This window comes from Molossus molossus, unplaced genomic scaffold (assembly GCF_014108415.1).
Source record: "Molossus molossus isolate mMolMol1 unplaced genomic scaffold, mMolMol1.p scaffold_m16_p_8, whole genome shotgun sequence".
NCBI classification, from domain to species: Eukaryota; Metazoa; Chordata; class Mammalia; order Chiroptera; family Molossidae; genus Molossus; species Molossus molossus.
The window spans coordinates 9,355,614-9,374,465 of record NW_023425402.1 but is presented as its reverse complement, the minus strand read 5'-3'; the positions used below and the strand labels follow the sequence as shown (position 1 = coordinate 9,374,465).

General features: G+C 37.0%; 1 protein-coding gene across 3 annotated transcripts in view; it reads right to left on the bottom strand.

Moving 5' to 3' along the window:
* Nucleotides 1-18,852, bottom strand: part of ZFAND3 (zinc finger AN1-type containing 3) — a 401,645-nt gene that overhangs the window by 182,150 nt on the left and 200,643 nt on the right. The gene's annotated exons all lie outside the window — the stretch shown is intronic.

Genomic DNA, 18,852 nt, shown 5'->3' with positions numbered 1-18,852 from the left:
AAATCAATTTTTTAAATGTGAGCAATAGTCTTTGTGTAAGTACTGGACAAAATTCTCAAAAAGCTTAGTACTGTCATCAAAAAGCTTAAATTTACACTAGCAGTGAAACTATCTGTGGAGAAGAGAGAGAAAGAAAAAAAGGGGCGGGAATGAGGAGAGAGACAAACAGGGAAGGAGGGAAGATCTCCCCATTGATATCCAAACAGAGCAAAGTCCTCAGGTTCAAAATGTTCATTGTAAACAGAGCCCTGAAACTGGCTTGCCCAGAGGAGGGGTGAGGGATGGAACAGATAACTTCAAACATTAGAAAATGCCATTGCTTGTTACTCTGTAGTCTAAACACTGTGGCACAAATTTCTTCCTGCTTAAAAAAAAAGTTCCTGTATATGCCATTTTTCCTAGGTTTTCCTAAATATAAAACTAATCCTGAAAAAATAAACCTTAAAAATAGCTTCCAATTCCTTTAGTTATACCAATTTACATCTAATTGATAAGATGATTATAAGTCATATTATCATTAATGTTGGTCTTAAAGTCTCTCTGTACTACACTTTTAAGCTAGTCTTAGTTGCTATTTTAACAACTGATCTCTAAAAACCCTCATTTTGGAACATTAGAGTTAATTAGATAAGACAAAGCTATGTAGAAACTACCTACTTGAAACCCTTGCTTTCAGAGAGGTCCCCTAAATCACAGCATTCAACTTTGCAAAGCATGTGAAGCACCTGGAGATCTTGTTAAAATGTAGGTTCTGCATTTTAAACAGATCTCGGGTGAAGCCTGACATTCTGCATTTTCAGCAGCTCCCAAGTACTGTTAATATATCTAGTCTCCAAATTATACTTGGAATAGCAAGGCCCTAAATCATTCTTCAAAATTTCAACATATCTATTCCACTATCTCAAGAGAATTGTTATTTGTGAACGTAGTAATTCAATATGGCTATGTACACCAACCACCTTTGTGAGCACCTACTGAAATTGATTTGGGTTACTTTCTCAGCTGTGTTCAAATTTTCTATAAGCCTCCCTAGTTAGTGAACCTAAAATTAATTAAAAATATTATTCTGCAGCAGCGCTTACCATCGGGCAAGAATTAACTTTGAGCTGCAATAGGCTAACATCATAATTTTTAATTTTAAACTGTCACAGTATTGTTCAAGTTAATTATACCACTTGATTAGTAACTCCTAAATCCTAGGCTATAAACCGGGTGATAACATTTTTCACAGTTAAATAAGAAGAGTAAAGACAATAGCAGTTTTTCATCAAGGTGAACATATTCTACATTGTTACATTATGTCTGTTATAATTTACTTTATTTTTAACTCTATGTCCCACTGTATAGAGGTTGGCAATCCTGTTTGTCACTTTCCCTTCAGCTTAATGTGATCCAAATTCTGAGGACCACCAAATTCAAATAACTTCTCTATACCTCTCCATTCTCTGGGAACAGGGTACTGGATGCTCAATAGAGGTAGGCAGAGAGAGGGTGTGTGTGTGTGTGTGTGTGTGTGTGTGGTGTGTGTGCGCGGGCGCAATTAGAATCCCTTTCGAAATTTAAAAATCCTCCCCTCCAATCCCCAGGTTGTGATATTATTTACTAATGGAACAGTGCTGACTCCCTTGGTAACTCTGGATCTGGGGGGAGGGAGGGTTTAAGAAATTTAGGCACACTAGGTGAGACAATTCCTTAGGTCCTTGGAACTCTGACAGCCTGTTATTTCAAGGAATCTACATCTCTTGTTACTCCTCGTCTCTGAACAATCCAGAACTGACAAAACCATCAGTCAAAAAAAATCTCATTCTCTGCTCTGTATGTTGAGTACATGTCAGTGTTATACATAAGTGTTGTTTTCTGGCAGAAGCATGTGGGTGAATTTTGTGCCCTGTGTTATTCGTAACAGAAAGAAGCTATGTTTTAGCTGGGTGCTGGCAGGTTATTTTGCATCAACAGCACTGAATGAGGACAAAGCACTCAGAACAGCAGAGTTCCTAAAGAAAACCTAATTTATACTTAATTTTAAAAGGACAGCCTCTTAATTAGGCAAATCTCACAGGTTCTGTATAATATGTATAATACACACACACACACACACACACACACTCTCTCTCTCTCTCTCTCTCTCTCTCCTCCCTCTCTCCCTCTCTCTCTCTCTCTCTCTCTCTCTCTCTCTCTCTCTCAGAGCCCTGGCTGGGTGACTCAGTTGGTTGGAGTGTTGTTCAGTACACCAAAAAAAAGTTCTGAGTTCGACCCCAAGTCATGGTATGTAAAGTAAGACAACTGACTGATCTCTCTCTCTCTCTCTCTCTCTCTCTCTCTCTCTCTCTCTCTCTGTCTCCTCCCCTCCCCCCCCCACCTCCCTTCCTCCCACAGTCCCCCTTCCTCTCTCTCTATACAATCAATCTTAAAATATCTTCGGGTAAGGATTAAAGGAAAAAAAACAATTAGAACTGTTAAGTGTGAAATAAAATTAGTGTGAAACTTTTCACCATCCCACATTTTACTGTATTAAATGTAGACACACACAAGAGCTGGGCAATTTAATTTATATCTTCTGTTATGAAACATTACCTCAGGTCCATTAAACTCACTTTCTCCCCAACTCCTTCACCCACAAATTGTATACTATGTATCATAATGGGAGATGATGACCTTCTCTGAGGCATAATGCATGTTGAAGCTGTCACTACAGAAAACTAAAGCAAAAGTAACCCCTATTACACATCTTCAGTGTGAGCCTCAGAGCTACATCATGCAGGGACAGTTGCTGAAGCTAGCTAGCTCTGCCTTCATCTGAATTCATTTAGTACACGATGAGAAGACTCTTCTGGTTCAATGATCTGTGACTACCTAATTAATAACTTTTTGAAGGGATTTCAAAGGACCACAATTATGGGCTTAATAAATTTGCCAAATGTCCATGTATGTGCTCATGTCCCCTGAACTGTACATTCAGTTTAGTGTAGACTGGTAACAGTCAAGTAGTCTACTTTACCTCATAGCAAAAAAACTATAAAATAGTTTTATGTATAATAGGGGTTACTTTTGCTTTAGTTTTCTGTAGTGACAACTTCAACATGCATTATGCCTCAGAGAAGGTCATCATCTCCCATTATAATATTTTGAATCCTATCCTGTTCTAGAAACCTGATCAAATTAAGACTTCAGCCACAACATCCTCTTGACAAGTCACACATTAATAACTATGCAGAATATAACTGTATAATAATTAAGATTTTTAACAAATCCATCATGTCCATCATTATAAGAAATGTGACTGTTTGATCTAATGTGTTCATATTCTTGTATAACATTGTATAAATGGAAAGTTATTTGTTATAACTGGCAAAGTAAGAAAAATGACTCTGATTTCAATGGTGTTTTGAGAAAGATAGCTCTGTCAACACTGTTTACTACTTCTTACAATAAATAATTCCATTACATATGCTGAAAATATACACAATCATGACTTATTTAGAATCAAGTAAAGACGTGCACAGTTCTTCCTGGAGTCTATACATAACCCCTAAAATGCCAGTGGGCTTAAACTTCTACCAGCAGAGCTGAGTACCAATAGGATCAGACTGAGTAAAACTGGTACTTGCCTGCTAAAATCTAGACTTTATCTTTGACTTCAGTGACTTAGTTATGATTATTCTTTCAGAAATTAACCTTAAATACCTTTGTCTGAAAAGAAATAAAGGTAAAGGTTTTTACCCCCTTCCTTTCCCTCTCCCTCCCACTCACCCCCAATAAAGGCCATGAGAAGTATATGACTAATTCTGAGTTCTAAGGGAAAAAACAGAATCAATATGGCACGTAGAAAAAGAGTTCAGGAAACATAACCACAGACCTGGATCTGCAACTTACTAGTTATGTGGGACAAATTCAGTTTCACTAATTCTAAAATAAAAGATAGTGAAAACTAGTTCCATAAATAATTTTTAAATAATTTTAAACTACTGGATTTTTCCTTCGTCCCAATCAGACAATGGGCTTGTGACAGTACCGTGGGTACAAATCCTTTTTTTTTTTAATCCCCACCCAAGGATATTTTTCCCGCTGATTTTTAGAGAGAATGGAAGGGAGGGAAGAAATGGGGGGGGGGGGGGGCATTGACATGAGTGAGACATATCAATTGGTTGCCTCCTGCACATACCCCAACTGGAGCTGGGGATTGAACCTGCAACCCAGGTACATGCCCTTGACCAGGAATGCAACCTGTGAGACCCTTCAGTGCGGACCCTCCAATGCTCTAACCACTGAGGGCTGAATTCTTAAATATATTTTCAAAATAGTTTAATATACATCATGTCACTTTACTCTCACAAGAATTCTATGATATGAACAGAGTAGCTAGTATTTTTATCATTCTATAAAAAAAGTAAACTGTCTTTCAGAGTGGTTAAATGATCTGCCCAAGAGCCCAAAACTGAGAGAAGGATGGAGACTTGTAAATCTTGTTTAAGAGCTCCATCTACTACACTACATAATTCTGATCTAGAAAAGTTGGGTGCTATTAAAATTATATTTTTGGCAATCAACTATGTCTTCTCATTGAAAATGTAATAATATATACCTATACTCATTTTATATACTGACATTTTAAAGAAATTAAGGTTTGATTGCAAGAAATTATCTCTAGAAACCATCTGTCAATGTCTGCCATCTATTGGTAAAGAAATTAAACCCCATCTTTGAGACTTCAGCACATTCTTTTTCAAAAAGTTCTTAGATCTATCCAGTAAGAATATAGAGACAGAATATGTCCATAACAGAGTCCAAAATAAAACTATCTTATGTGGAGCTCCTGGAGTTTGAAATGGCACTAAAGAAATTTATCAAAGGTTCTCTGCAAATGTGCTAGGCAGATTCTCTCATTTTCCATCTTCCTTATATAAAAACTTCAAAATCACTGCTCTTTCAGAAGCTGATTACCTCACTGAAGACTGTCCATCTCCTTTTGTTACAGGTTGAGCACTTCATCACTACCAACATATACTTCTCTAATTTGTGATGCCAAGAAAATCACCAACTTTCATAGCTAGAAGGGATCATAATAGTTTTCTAGTTCAAGAGCTGTATCTTAGAGACTTAGGGTAAGTCCTGCCTGATTATTAACTGAGCCTCCCCCAACCCCCAAATCTGCCACTCTTATTTTTCCAATCTGGCATATCTTTACCACATCTGTTATATAGCTAGACATTTAATGAAAGAGACAAGAGTTTTATTAACTTTAAATGGTTAAAAATAAAGTCTGAAAATTACCTCTGGATCTCTTTTTACCCAACCCACTCCTAATCTACAGTAACATGTTTTGGGCTAAAAGGTCAAGTTTGAAGGTTTAAATGCATATGTTGCACATTCAAATAATCAAAATTTAGAATAACAGGATCAAAAGTACAAATGAAAAATTTGTTGCATTTAGTACTGTTCACTTCCATCTGAACAAACCTATTCTTGACAAAAACAAAGTTTTTGCACTTATAATAGTGTGTTGCCTTTATCAGGATACTGTTGTCATAAAGCAACTCCAACAAATGCAAAAGCGGGTTGGGGGGTGGGATCCAACAGAGTAAAAAGAATACTGATCACATCTCCAAAGTAGGCAATATAATACTAAGAACAAACGTGTTAGAAATCAGATTTCCCCAGTGGAAAAATGAGAAACATCTGTAATAAAAATTGCAAAAAAAAAAGGAATACACAAAAAATAAATAAATAAAATAAAACTGCATCCTCAACTGCCAGCATTTCCTAGTCCCTTTCCCTGCCTTGCTTTTCTTCATAGAATTTATCACCACAAATATACTATATATTTTCTCATTTATTTGGTTATTGTTGATTTCTCCCTGTCAGAAGGTAAGATTCATGAGGTCGGAGAATTTTGTCTCTCGTGCTTACTGCTGTGTCCCTCACACTTTCTGGCCTATAGCAGGAATTCATTAAGTAATTGTTGAAAGAATGAATGAATAAATAAAAAGATGTTCAAGTCTGCTCTAATTAAAAAAATGAAAGTCAAAACAAACAAAAGAGAAATCAGATTTTCCCTTTGCTAAGATTCTACCAAATATCTACTATCAGAATTAACTTCATATTACACAAAAGTTTTCTATAACCACAAGATCCGAAACCAAATATACCCAAGTTTGAGGACATTAATTTGAAGCCCCTGCTATATACTAAGCTTCTCCACATCTTCTATACCCAAATCTTGTCACCAAATTTAAAAAATACGGTACTCCAATATTCCTCCAAGGGACCGCTGTAAACTCAGAAAGCTGACCCCAGAAAGCTGAATGATGAGCCTTGGTCATCCTTTGGTCTGATATTAAATATTTAAAAATTAATGAGGAAAACAGGAAGAAAAAAATGAGATGCCATTCAATATTAGAACCCTAAAAAAATAGAGTGTTTTCTTTCGGAATACAGAAAATGATGGCTAGGTTAGAGAAGCAAAGTAATAAAGAATGATTAAGGGGTGGCCTGAGGGCAGAAGGATAAGAGACACAAACAGGAGCCTCAAGTTTCTGCACAGCTTTCAACAGTACAAGTTCATTTTCTTAACTTTCATTAATTCCCATTAATAAACAAATATAACATAAAAGATGTTTTAATAATTATAAATTAAGTTAAAATACAGCTTATAATTCAGAACTAGACTCTTAAGTTTCCTGAGGGTATCATCTTTGTACACATGTCTTCATAGAGCTGGGGAAGAGTTTATTGTTGAACCAAGCCTAGTTTATGTTCACATTTGATTGTATTTTCACTGGTGAAAACATATATCCATCTAGCAAGATAATAAATATAGCCCTGGCCAGTTTGGCTCAGCGGTTGAGTGTTGGCCTGGGGACCAGAGAGTCCCGGGTTCGGTTCCTCCTAGGGGCACGTACCACAAAAAGACAAACAAACAAACAAATAAAATAAATTAGCTGAATTTTTTCTTGTTTTTTAGATGTCTTTTATTTTATTTATTTATTTATTGGGGACATTTTTTGTTCAGATAGAGAGGGAGAGGGAGGGAGGGAGAGAGAGAGAGACAGAGAGAGAGAGAGAGAAACATCGACATGAAAGGGACACATCAAGTGGCTGCCACCCTCACGACCCAATCGGGGCCGGGGACAAACTGCAACCGAGGTACGTGCCCTTAGCAGGAACCAAACCCAGGTCTCTCTGGACCGCAGCCCAATGCTCTAACTGCTGAGCCAAACCGGTCAGGGCTGAGTTTTTTCTTATCTGGCAATTGGAGACCAAAGATCTTGGTCATAAAAGAAGGGTACTTTATACTACGCAACTGTCTGTTACCTGCTAGCCACTGAGTCAGATATTCCAGCATCTCATTTTCAAGGTTTTTAAAATAAAGTTAATTAGGCAAATATAACCAAGTTTCTTCCTTTCGTTCATTGAGCAATTTGATCTTTGAATCAATCTTGTTTTCATTTTAATATGTCAATAATTTCAAAGAAGAAATATTAGAAGCCCAGTTTAACTTTAGCTGCTTTAACTAAAATCGAAACTAAAGATTCAACACAGATAGACCCTGAGCCCTAAAATTTCAGTAACTTTGAAAACTATTCATTTGTTTGTTTTGCTAATCCTCACCTGAGCATACTTTTCCATTGATTTTTAGATAGAGTGGAAGGGAAGGATGGACAGAGAGAGAGAGAGAGAGAGAGAGAGAGAGAGAGAGAGAAACATGGACATGAGAGAGACACATCAAAGGGTTGCCTCCCCCACAACCCTGAATCGGGCTGCTGAACGAACATGCAACCCAGGCAAGTGCCCTTGATTGGGAATCAAACCCGCAACCCTTTGGTCCACGGGCCGACACTCTTAATCACCGAGTCAAACCAGCCAGGGCTGGAAACTATTCTTATTTACATTTCAAATAATCAGAAAACTAAAATATAAATAACCAGAGAATCAAGCATAAACGTAGCTCATAATTTAAACTCCATATTAACTTAATATATCAATTTTTCTTCTAAAAGAAAATGATTGACAAGAACTCAGGCCAACAGCCAAAGTTCATTTCCTTTGCATGCAATTTGTTTTTATTCCCAGGGACAAAGAAGTTACCTTTACTTTATTCCTCTGACCTTCTCAAAAGAGCTAGTTGGGAGCTATGGAAAGGTACAAATACATGTTTGTTCATGCTATAAAAAAAGTTCTCCAAAACTAGATAAATTAGACATTTCACTACACCAATTGCATCAAACAAATTTAAGATATTTGCCTATGACTATGGGATAAATTAATAACTACAAAAAGAACAAGTGCTAATATCAAGCCAGTAATTTTATGGCATAAAAAGTAATGCTATACTCTCTAAAATATGCAGCTCTGAACCTCTGGCCAAAAGCCCACTAAAAGATAAGATTCCAATATAGTTTATGTTACAGTGCTTTGTGAAAAGATCCCAGGAACATAAAATAAATTGGGTAGGAAAGAACACCAGGAGAAAGATCATTTATAACAGAACACTGTCTCACAAGATACATTTGCATCAGCCCTTTAGTTCTCAGACCTAACTATAGTTTCAGGGCACTCCGCACCTTCCAGAAGGTCAGACACTAGTTCAACTCATGAAGAGGGGAACAGTGAACCAGTTTCAGAAATAACTGGATTTTGTTTCCAGACGATTAAGGATTTTGGAAGTTGGTACTATTCCTCCAGTTCAAGAAAGTATGATTTACTTAAGCAGCATGAATACAGGTAAGTCAAAATTCTTTTCACAGTTTATTTTGGAAATTAAAAATTCTTTCTTTCAAAAGAATACATAAGTATTCTTGCATTTCTAAATTACCCTGAATCCTAACATGTTCTCCTTTGGGTGTAATTAGAGCAAATGTTGAGCTTTATCCAGTGCATCAGAGAAAGATTCAGTGTCTACAATTTTTTCATTTATGAATACTTCCACTGATATATATATATAGTACAAAATATATATATATATTACAAAAAGTAGAAGGTAAGCACATGACCCAAAATCAGAATCCGTGAACTTTTCATTTTCATAAACTTTTTTGGAAGGCATGGGAACACCAGTTTCTATTTCTCAATTTCAGAATTAGATGAAAAAGTTTATAATTAATTAACAGAAGATGCTTGGGTCTCAGAAGTGATAAATATAAGAATCAAGCCAGTTCTCATACTGGAACTTCTAGGATCATCACAGGAAGCCTTTTAGTTTATCTGAATTTGCTTTTATTAAAAATAATTTTTAAAATTCCATGAGGAGATAAGTACAAGTAATTCTACCTGTGCGCCACTAAGAAGCATTTTCTTTAAAAAAAAAAAAAAACTTTTATTTTTATAGTTTTAGATTTATAGAAAAAGCACAAAGATGGTATAGAGTGTTCCTATATACCTGGAACCATGTCTCCTTGATTCCTCTTAACTCTGACAGTTTCTCAGAATTTCCTTGTTTTTCATGACCTTGACAGTTATGAAGAGTACTGGTCAGGTGTTTTGTAGAACATTCATCCATTTGGGTTTGTCTAATGTTTTACTCATAGTTAGACTGGGTTTATGGGTTTGGGGTATGAAGACCATAAAGTGCCATTCTAATCACACCATATCAAAGGTACAAGCTATCAACATGATAATCACTGTTGATGTTAACTTCATCACCTGGGCTGAGGGAGTGCTTGTCAGGTATCTCCATTTTAAAAGTACTCTTCCCCCAGTTTTCCATACTACTCTTTGGAAGGAAATCACTGTTCACAGCCTACACTTAAGGGGTGGAGGCTCCCCATCCCTGAGGGAGGAATACCTACATAAACAATTTGGAATTCTTCTGCACAGCAAATTTGTCTCTTGTCCCACTTTTATTTATTTAATCAATCACTAATTATATCACTATGGACTCACGGGTGCTTTGTACTTTGGGTTATAATCCATTACTGTTTATTTTGTTGCTCAAATTGTTCAAGTTTCAGCTGTTAGGGAGCTCTTTTTAGTTGGCTCCTATGTCCCATTTGCATACTCCCATGCTTCACCTATTCAAACCCTCTCTGTCTCTTTCCAAACCATTGGCAACAACTGATCTCCGTATCCCACTTTAGTTTCCCTTTTCCAGAAATATCTTATAACTGAAACAATATGGAATATAGCCTTTCCAGACCAGCTTCTTTCAATCAGCAATATACATTTAATATTCATCCATGTTTTCTTGGGGCTTCATAGCTCATAATTATTTTCATCACTGAATAATATTCTATTATATGGATGTATCAGTTTGTATATTCTTTCACTTATTACAGGACAGTTTGGTTGCCGCTAGGTTTTGAAGATCATAATAAAGCTACTACAAAAACATTCTGTGTAGATTATTGTGTGGTTTTAAGTTTTTAACACAGGTTTCAATATAGCACTTAACATCATCCTCTCTTCTTGAGCAACCTTCCAATGCTTTTAGCTGTCACTGAAGCCACCAAAATCTCTTTCTACCAACTTTGTACATCTGCCCAAGCAGCCTCAAGTTATCTAATACATATTTCACTGCATATCTGCTAGCTACTCTTTTCAAAGCTCATCCATGACTTTAACTCAACCAAGTAAGAATTTACTAAGGACCTACTATGTGCAGGCACTGTACTAGGATTCAAAGGACAAATGAAACAATAATCTCGACCCTCAATGAGGGAAGGAAAGCACTTCACCTGGAACACAAAGCACAGTGCACCCAAGCTTGCTAGAACAGCTCTCCCTCCTGTAGTGGCTATCTTAACTTCAAGTAGGAACTACCTTGGGGCTCCTTAGGGATATGAACTGCCTGTGTATTTGTATGTATTTGAATATCTCTTCTCCTCCTGCCACCATGTGTCTGAGATGGCTAAATTCTTTTTTTTTTTTATCCTCACCGGAGGACATTTTTCCATTCTTTGCACAGATAGAGTAGGAGGGAGAGAGAGGAAGAGAGAGAAAGAGGGAAACATCGATGTGAAAGAGACACATCGAGTGGCTGCCACCCACACGACCAACCAGGGCCGGGGACAAACTGCAACCGAGGTACATGCCCTTAGCGGGAACCGAACCCAGGTCTCTCCGGACCGCAGGCGGATGCTCTAACCGCTGAGCCAAACTGGCCAGGGCTAAATTCTTAACTGTCTTGCAAGTATGACATAAACTCACTGCCATCACAGTCAATATGCATTCCCAAACCTTAGTCTCTATCACTGCAATGTCCTTCTTCCCTCCATTCCTATTTCTTACAGGTCTTAGAATCATATACCAGTTATATTCTTGAAAATATGAAAACTAAAAGACTATGCTACAGGATGATAAAACTAAAATGCTACATCATTTCTAATTTAATATTGCCTATATCTCTGCAATTCCTACTTTTCCCAATGTAATAAGAAATAGTATAAATAACACAAACTTCTATTGTTTATATGCAAAATGACTAGATGGATAAATGCAAAATGACTTTATAAGGAATGTAACACATTTTATTCTGAAAATGTATGTCTCCCTATCTAATTAACATAATAAAGGTATTGCTAGACACAATCTAACATATGAGGTTCAATGATATATCTGACCCATTTCTGGGAATTTATTCTGTAAAAATAATTCAAAAGAAGAAAAATATTCTATGCAGGAAAATATTCATTACTACATTATGTATAATAATGAATAACTGAAAATCAGAACACAATCCCAAAGTAGAAAAATGGATGAATGAAAATGGATAAAGTAGATCAATGACATAATATGTAACAATTCAAAATAATTTGAAAAAAATATATGTGAAATGCCTGATAAAATGACAGAGAAATACAGAATATAAGATCACAAATATATTTACACATTATAAAAATATGTATATATGCAGAGACTGAAAGGAAATATATAGAAAATGATTTAGATAATGAAATTAACCACATTTTCCCTTAAGAATTTTCTTTTATAATACAAGTTTGAAAGAAAAGAAAAAAGTGTATTTCTTTACTTTATAGTGAGTTTTGCAGATTCTTCCAGATCATATTGAACAGGAAACACAGACACATACACAGAGAGACACACACACACAACCTGGAAAGAGGGGTGAAGAATACATTGAGCTCAAGGAATAAAAGCAGATAAACAGGTTACTGCCTGGTCTTAATCCAGGCTCTGCCAGCTATTAGTTCTGTAATGTGAGACACTCACTAATCTTTAAGAGTCCCCTTACAAAATTTATTCTTAAAGTTTTGTGGTAATAAAAAAGAAATGTGTATAACAAGTGTATGATAAATTTAAATGGCTAACCCATTCATATGTTGATCAGATAATAGTGCTGAAAAGAAATACTGTGAAGACTATCAATATAATCTTAAAGCAGCACATATTTTGTGTTGACAATTTGTGTGTTGTTGACAAGACTACAACTTTTTAAAATCTACTCTTAAAATTTTTTCTGTAAGATAAAGAGTCCCATTGTTTAATATTTTTACTTAGATTAATTTGTTAGTATCCTGTAAAAAAAATTACCTACTGACTTTTTTATATTTCAAACACATTTTACTTGTTTCATCTTTTATACTCATTAAAAGGCTTTTAAAAAATAAAATTTCATTCAAGAAAGAGGTTCTGCTTTATCAGCTTTGAATTTCCCCAGCATCAGGCACAGTACACAACATATATAGTTAACAATGAATATTTATCAATTGAATTCTTTAAACATTTTTTATTCCCAATACAGAATTAAATAAATTATAGAACAATCTGACTAAGGAACCATTACTTACCACTGCACATTCCTAAAAGAAATCTCCAAAAAGGAACTTCTGTTTTATTCTAGAACCTTTCATTATAGAAACCCAAAAACAATATGCACAAAAAACCAACAGAATGGCACTACATAAAATTCACTACATTAATACATACCTAGTGTTGCTAAAGGCAACTCAGGTTGAGAATTTAATGCTTGAAGACACTAAATTATCCTAAAATCTTGCCCCTACAATTGCAAATAAGACTGACAGAAATTTCCCTCACCTTAAGAAAGCTGAGAGAAATAAATTCCTACTAAGTAAATCACCTAAAAAAAGAGAGAGAAAAATCTGGTTAATAGGATCTTCCAGGAGTGGTGTCTCCTGCACTATGTCACCTTCCCTTTTCTAGCCTCGCCTTTTACTCTCATTCACTGTCACATTCAAAGGAGCTCTTCAGCTGCTACACCACAGCCAGCAACAAAGGCAGTTAGAACCACTGAATCAGCCAGAGATATTTTAGAGCACAAACATTAGGACCCCTGTCCCCCGAGACAGGAAATTTCATGGCTGGTCACTACCTGGGAAACTGGTTTGGGGAACTAGTCTGGGGAACATTCCGGAAGTCTATCCGTTAAAGATGAATTCTAACAAGGCACAGAAAAACACCTGCAAAAATCTGGCCTTATATAACTCTTGGTAAATCTTGATTGTTTCACATTATTCAAGTGAGCCACAAGATGTAACAAACTGCTTAATCCAGACTGACTTGTAACTAAGCAGCTGTGCTTTTATTGATGGGAATTGGAAGGTAAGAGTTACAAATCACATATTTAATATTATTAAGGCATCCACATTGTATTTAATAAAATAGACACCCTGAAGAAGTAAAGAAGTATGTACATCCTGCCTAGCACATGATGTCAAAACAGTGAAAAATGTTATGACTTCAGCTCATAATTACTCATTCTACTGCTAGGGAAGTGATGGCAGGCAATTTCTGTGGGAAAAGTAATGTCTGAACTTGGAATAAACAGTCCCTCTCTATCGAAGAAGTGGACACTTAAGAACTGTTTCAGCCTGCTCAAACATATTTCCATCAACACAGAGACAGACAGCAGGTGGTCTACCTAATCTAAATGATTCTGAGTAGAAGGCATGTAAGAAAAAGAAAAATCAAATGAGTGTTTTCCCATTTCCCTGGTCAAATAAGGGAAGTAAGTCACCTGTCCTCTGAAGACACTAGGATTTTTCCTCCGGTGACTTTCACCTCTTTGCTCCAACTCTGGGACCAAAACATTATAACTGTTATATAATCATTTTTTCCCTAACAAAAGCCAACAAACACACACACGTATACAAACACACACCATAAACTTGTTCTTTAAACCACAAACACACAATTCTAGTAAGTAAATTAAAAAATGCAAAAAGTTAAAAAAATTCTCTCACTGGTTTTATGACACACCCTGTTAATCAGTAAATCAATAATGATTTATTCTTTACTGATGACATTCATTCTTTAAAGGAGAATTTCTGGAACTTGCAAAAAAACATAAAAAATAAATAAAAATACCACAATCTACCCCAAGAGTTCAGAATTACAGACTGAAGAAACAAAAAACAAACCACTACTATACACAGTAATTTACATTACTGTGCTCTGTAATGTAAATAAGTTTAAACCAATCGCTACTATGTGACAATTTCAATTTGATTAGATTGAAAACAAGCTATTAAATATTTCAGAAAACCTTTTTTACTTCAAAGTTAAATTCCTGAGCTTTTATTTTGATTTTATTTTTTGTTAATCCTCACCCGAGAATACTTTTCCACTGATTTTAGATAAAGCGAAAGGGAGAGAGAGAGAGAAAGAGAGGGAGAAACATCGATGTGAGAGAGGCACACTGATTGGCCACCTCCTGCACAATCCCAACCAGGGCCATGGATCGACTGGAAACCTAGGTATGTGCCCTTCACTAGGAATTGAACCTGTGACCCCTTCAGTCCACGGGCCAACATTGTAACTGCTGAGCCAAACTGGCCAGGGCAAATTCCTGAGCTTTTAAATGAAATTGATAAACCCACACCAACAGTATTATTTATAACAATGAATAGCTCATGTTACCAATAAAGACACAGGAATAGTCTCTTTAAAAATAAACTTATTTTAGACTTACAGTCAAGATGGCGACAGGTACAACGGAGTTCCATGTCCTCCCACAACCACATCAAAGTTACAACTAAACTACAAAACAACCATCGTTCAAAACCACCTGAAATCAAGATGAATGGCAGTCCTACAACTACAGAATTAAAGCAGCAGCCACATCCAGACTGGTAGGAGGGCGGAGGCGGACAGGTTGGGCCCACACCCATGTGTGGCGGATAAAAATCAGGAGGACACCTCGGCTAGGACTGAGGGGTCCCCGTCCCACACCAGGTGCCCCACTCAGGGTTCCAGTGCCAGGAAGAGAGTCCCCATAACTTCTGGCTGGAAAAACCAGCGGGAACTGAGGCTCAGGGAGGCTGAGGCGGCTGGAGCCCCAGGCAGCTCCTTAAAGGGCCCGCACATGGACTTATCGGACTCTCTCCCTCTAAGCTTGGAGGGGAGGCAGCTCGAGGGGCACCAGAGACATACAGGGAAGAACTGAGCTATTTGGCACTGGAGCAAGGGCTGGAGAGGGGGCTTTCTCCAGGACAGACGTGCTGTCAGAGGCCTTTGTTCCTTTGGTGAGCCCTTCCCTGGGGTGGCAGACAGCCACCATATCTGGGACTCCAGCAACCTGGTTCACACTGGTAGCCCCGCCCTGGTGATTCCCTGAGGCCCTGCCCCACCCAACTTTCAGGCCCACCCAAGCTGTTGCCAGTTGCTTAACCATAGGATTGGCCTGTCTTGGATCCTGCTTCAGGTTTTCCTAAATTCTTTCAAACGAGCAGCATCTGGTCTCAGATAGCCCCATACCTCTCGTTAAGTAATACACAGAAACAAACACAGAGAGGCAGCCAAAATGAGGAGACAAAGAAACAGGTCCCAAATGAAAAAACAGAACAAAACCCCAAGAAAAGAACTAAGCGAAATGGAGATAAGCAACCTAACAGATGCTGAGTTCAAAATAATGCTTATAAGGATGCTCAATGAACTTAGTGAGAACCTCAGAGAACTTAGTGAGGGCCTCAAGAGCATAAAAAAGGACCAGTCAAAAATGAAGGATGCACAGTCAGAAATGAAGGAGGCACTAAGTGAAATAAATAATTTGCACAGATTCAATAGTAGAGTATCCTCCAAAAATATGAGGATAGTGTAAGGAGCCTCTGGGACAACTTCAAGCGTGCCAACATTCGCATCTTGGGGGTGCCAGAAGGATAAGAGACAGAACTAGAACTCGAAAACCTGTTTGAAACAATAATGGCAGAAAACTTACCTAACTTGGAGAAGGAAACAGACATGCAAGTCCAGGAAGCACAGAGAGTCCCAAACAAGATGAACTCCAAGAGGCCCACACCAAGATACATCATCATCAAAATGCAAAAGGGTCAAGACAAAGAGAGAATCTTAAAAGCAGCAAGAGAAAAGCAGTTAGTTACCTACAAGGTAGTTCCCATAAGACTGTCAGCTGATTTCTCAAAAGAAACTTTGCAGGCCAGAAGGGAGTGGCAAGAAATATTCAGAGTGATGACAAGCAAGAACCTACAACCAAGATTACTCTATCCTGCAAAGCTGTCGTTTAGAATCGATGGCCATAGAAAGAATTTCCCAGACAAGAAAAAGTTAAAGGAGTTCATCACCACCAAACCATTATTATATGAAATGATGAAGGGTCTTTTTGAAGGAAAAGATAAAATATATGAACAAACAAAATGGCAAGGAATACATATCTGTCAATAATTGATTCTACAAACAAAATGAACAGGCAGAACAGAAACATTCTCATAGATACAGAGAACATGTTGTTGCTTGCCAGATGGGAGGGGGGTTGGGGGAATGGGTGAAAAAGGTGAAGGGATTAAGAAGTACAAATTCATTGCTAGACTGACAAACCTCAAAGAAAAAGGGGTTGGGGGTGGGAAGAAATAAACCAAAGAATCTATATGTATAACCAATGGACACAGACAACAGTGTGGGAAAAGGCTGGAGGGGGGCAGGCATGAAGAGGAGGGGTTAATGGGGGAAAAATGAGGAACATCTGTAATACATTCAACAATAAAAATAAAAAATGGGCAAAAAAATAAATAAAAATAAACTTATTTTAAAGGTTAACAGAAATGAGCAAAGACTGTATTTGTAGTTCCATGGTTTCATTATGCTTAGGGTCACATAAAGGAAACCAAAAAAAAGTGTGTCTTGGCTAATCAGATTATTTAGATTGAAAAGATACTTCTCGCCCATAAATTTTTTTTTTAATGACTTCCTTTTTTTCTTTTTAGTAGAAAGAGAGGAAGGGAGAGAGAGAGAGATAGAAACATCGATGAGAGAGAACATCAGTTGGCCGCCTCCTGCATGGTCCACCCTGGGGATCAGGCCCACAACCTGGGCATGTGCCCTGACCAGGAATCGAACCGGCGACCTCTTAGTGCATGGGTCGACACTCAACCACTGAGCCACACTGGCCGGGCTCGCCCATAAAAATTTTTAATTCAAAAATGAGTTTAGATCTCACAGATTACTTAGTGATTACAGATGGAAAAAACATATGAGAAGCAATTTGGTGGTCACCAATTTAAGCAAGTAATCAAAATTAGCTTCTAGTACCAAGCATAGCATGATCTGAATCTGTGGTACCCCTGATGTGATGCAATAAGAAGCACATGTCAACTATACAGTATTCTGGCAAAAAGTGTTTTTGCTAAATTTAATCATGAGGAAACTAATTAGATAAATCTAGAATGTTGGATAATTTATAAAATTAGACTTTGACCTAAGCTTAGATTCTTTAAAAAAAAAGGTCAAGAAAAACAAAGTAAAAAAAAAAAAAAAAAAAAGTCAAAAAATGGCAGAAAAATCATTGTAGATTAAAATAAAATAAACGTTCTTAGATGCTTGAACTCTGATTGCATTCTGGCTTAAAAACAAAATTTTAAAGACTGCTAATAAAGAAAAAACATTCTGGGGACAATTAGAGAAATCTGAATAGGAACTGTGTATTAAATGTTATAAAACTGTTGATATTTTTCTTAGGTGTGAAAATGGTATTGTAGAAACAGAAAAGAACATCCTTATTCTTAGGAAGGGCATGCTGAAGGATTTAGGGTTGAAGTGTCATGATGTCTGTAACCTGTATGCAGCAGGCAGCAAAGAAATGGGAAGAAGAATTAGAGAGGGAAAGCAAATATTACAATACAAAATACTAATGATTGGTCAGTCTAAGTGAAGAATATACAGATTTTGTGTTCATCTTTTAACTTTTCTGTAAGTATGACCATTTTTAAACAATAAAGTTAAGGGAAAGGAAGAATGGGTGTGGGGCCTCAAATGTTTTCATCCAATTGAAGTATGGTATGTGCTTTGCTGATATTCCCACCTCCCCTCCCCAAAAACCACCCAAATCATCATTACAATTCTCTCAGCAGCAAAAGGTGATACATACTGATGCATGATGGGCAACACAGACATAAAATTTTCTTTGTCAAAGCACAGGAAATGCTTCTAGAAATATAAATTCAGAAGAGAGCCCTTCAAGGGTGAGTGAATTTCAAAGCCTAGTCTAAGAAACAACACAGTTCCCAAACCTTACTACATAAGTTAAAAGAAAACCCCAATCACCTGGCTGGTGTGGCTCAGTGGTGGAGCATTAATCCATGTGCCCAGAGGTCGCTGGTCGGATTCCTGTTCAGGGCACATACCCGGGTTTCAGGCTAGATCCTCATTAGAGACTGTGCAGGAGGCAGCCGATTGAAGTTTCTCTCTCATTGATGTTTCTATCTCTCTTCTCCCTTCCCCGTCCTCTCCCTCTCTAAAATCAGTAACACATAGTTTAAAAAAAGAAAGAAAACCCCAATCAATTTAAAGAAAACCAGTCAGGAAGAATAGTAAAATATTTTCCAAAAATGCAAATCATATTGCCCATTTATAAACGTAAGTGTTTTATCAAACATGACTTAACACTAGGAGAAAAAAAATCTTAACATTTCATTTGTTTATCTT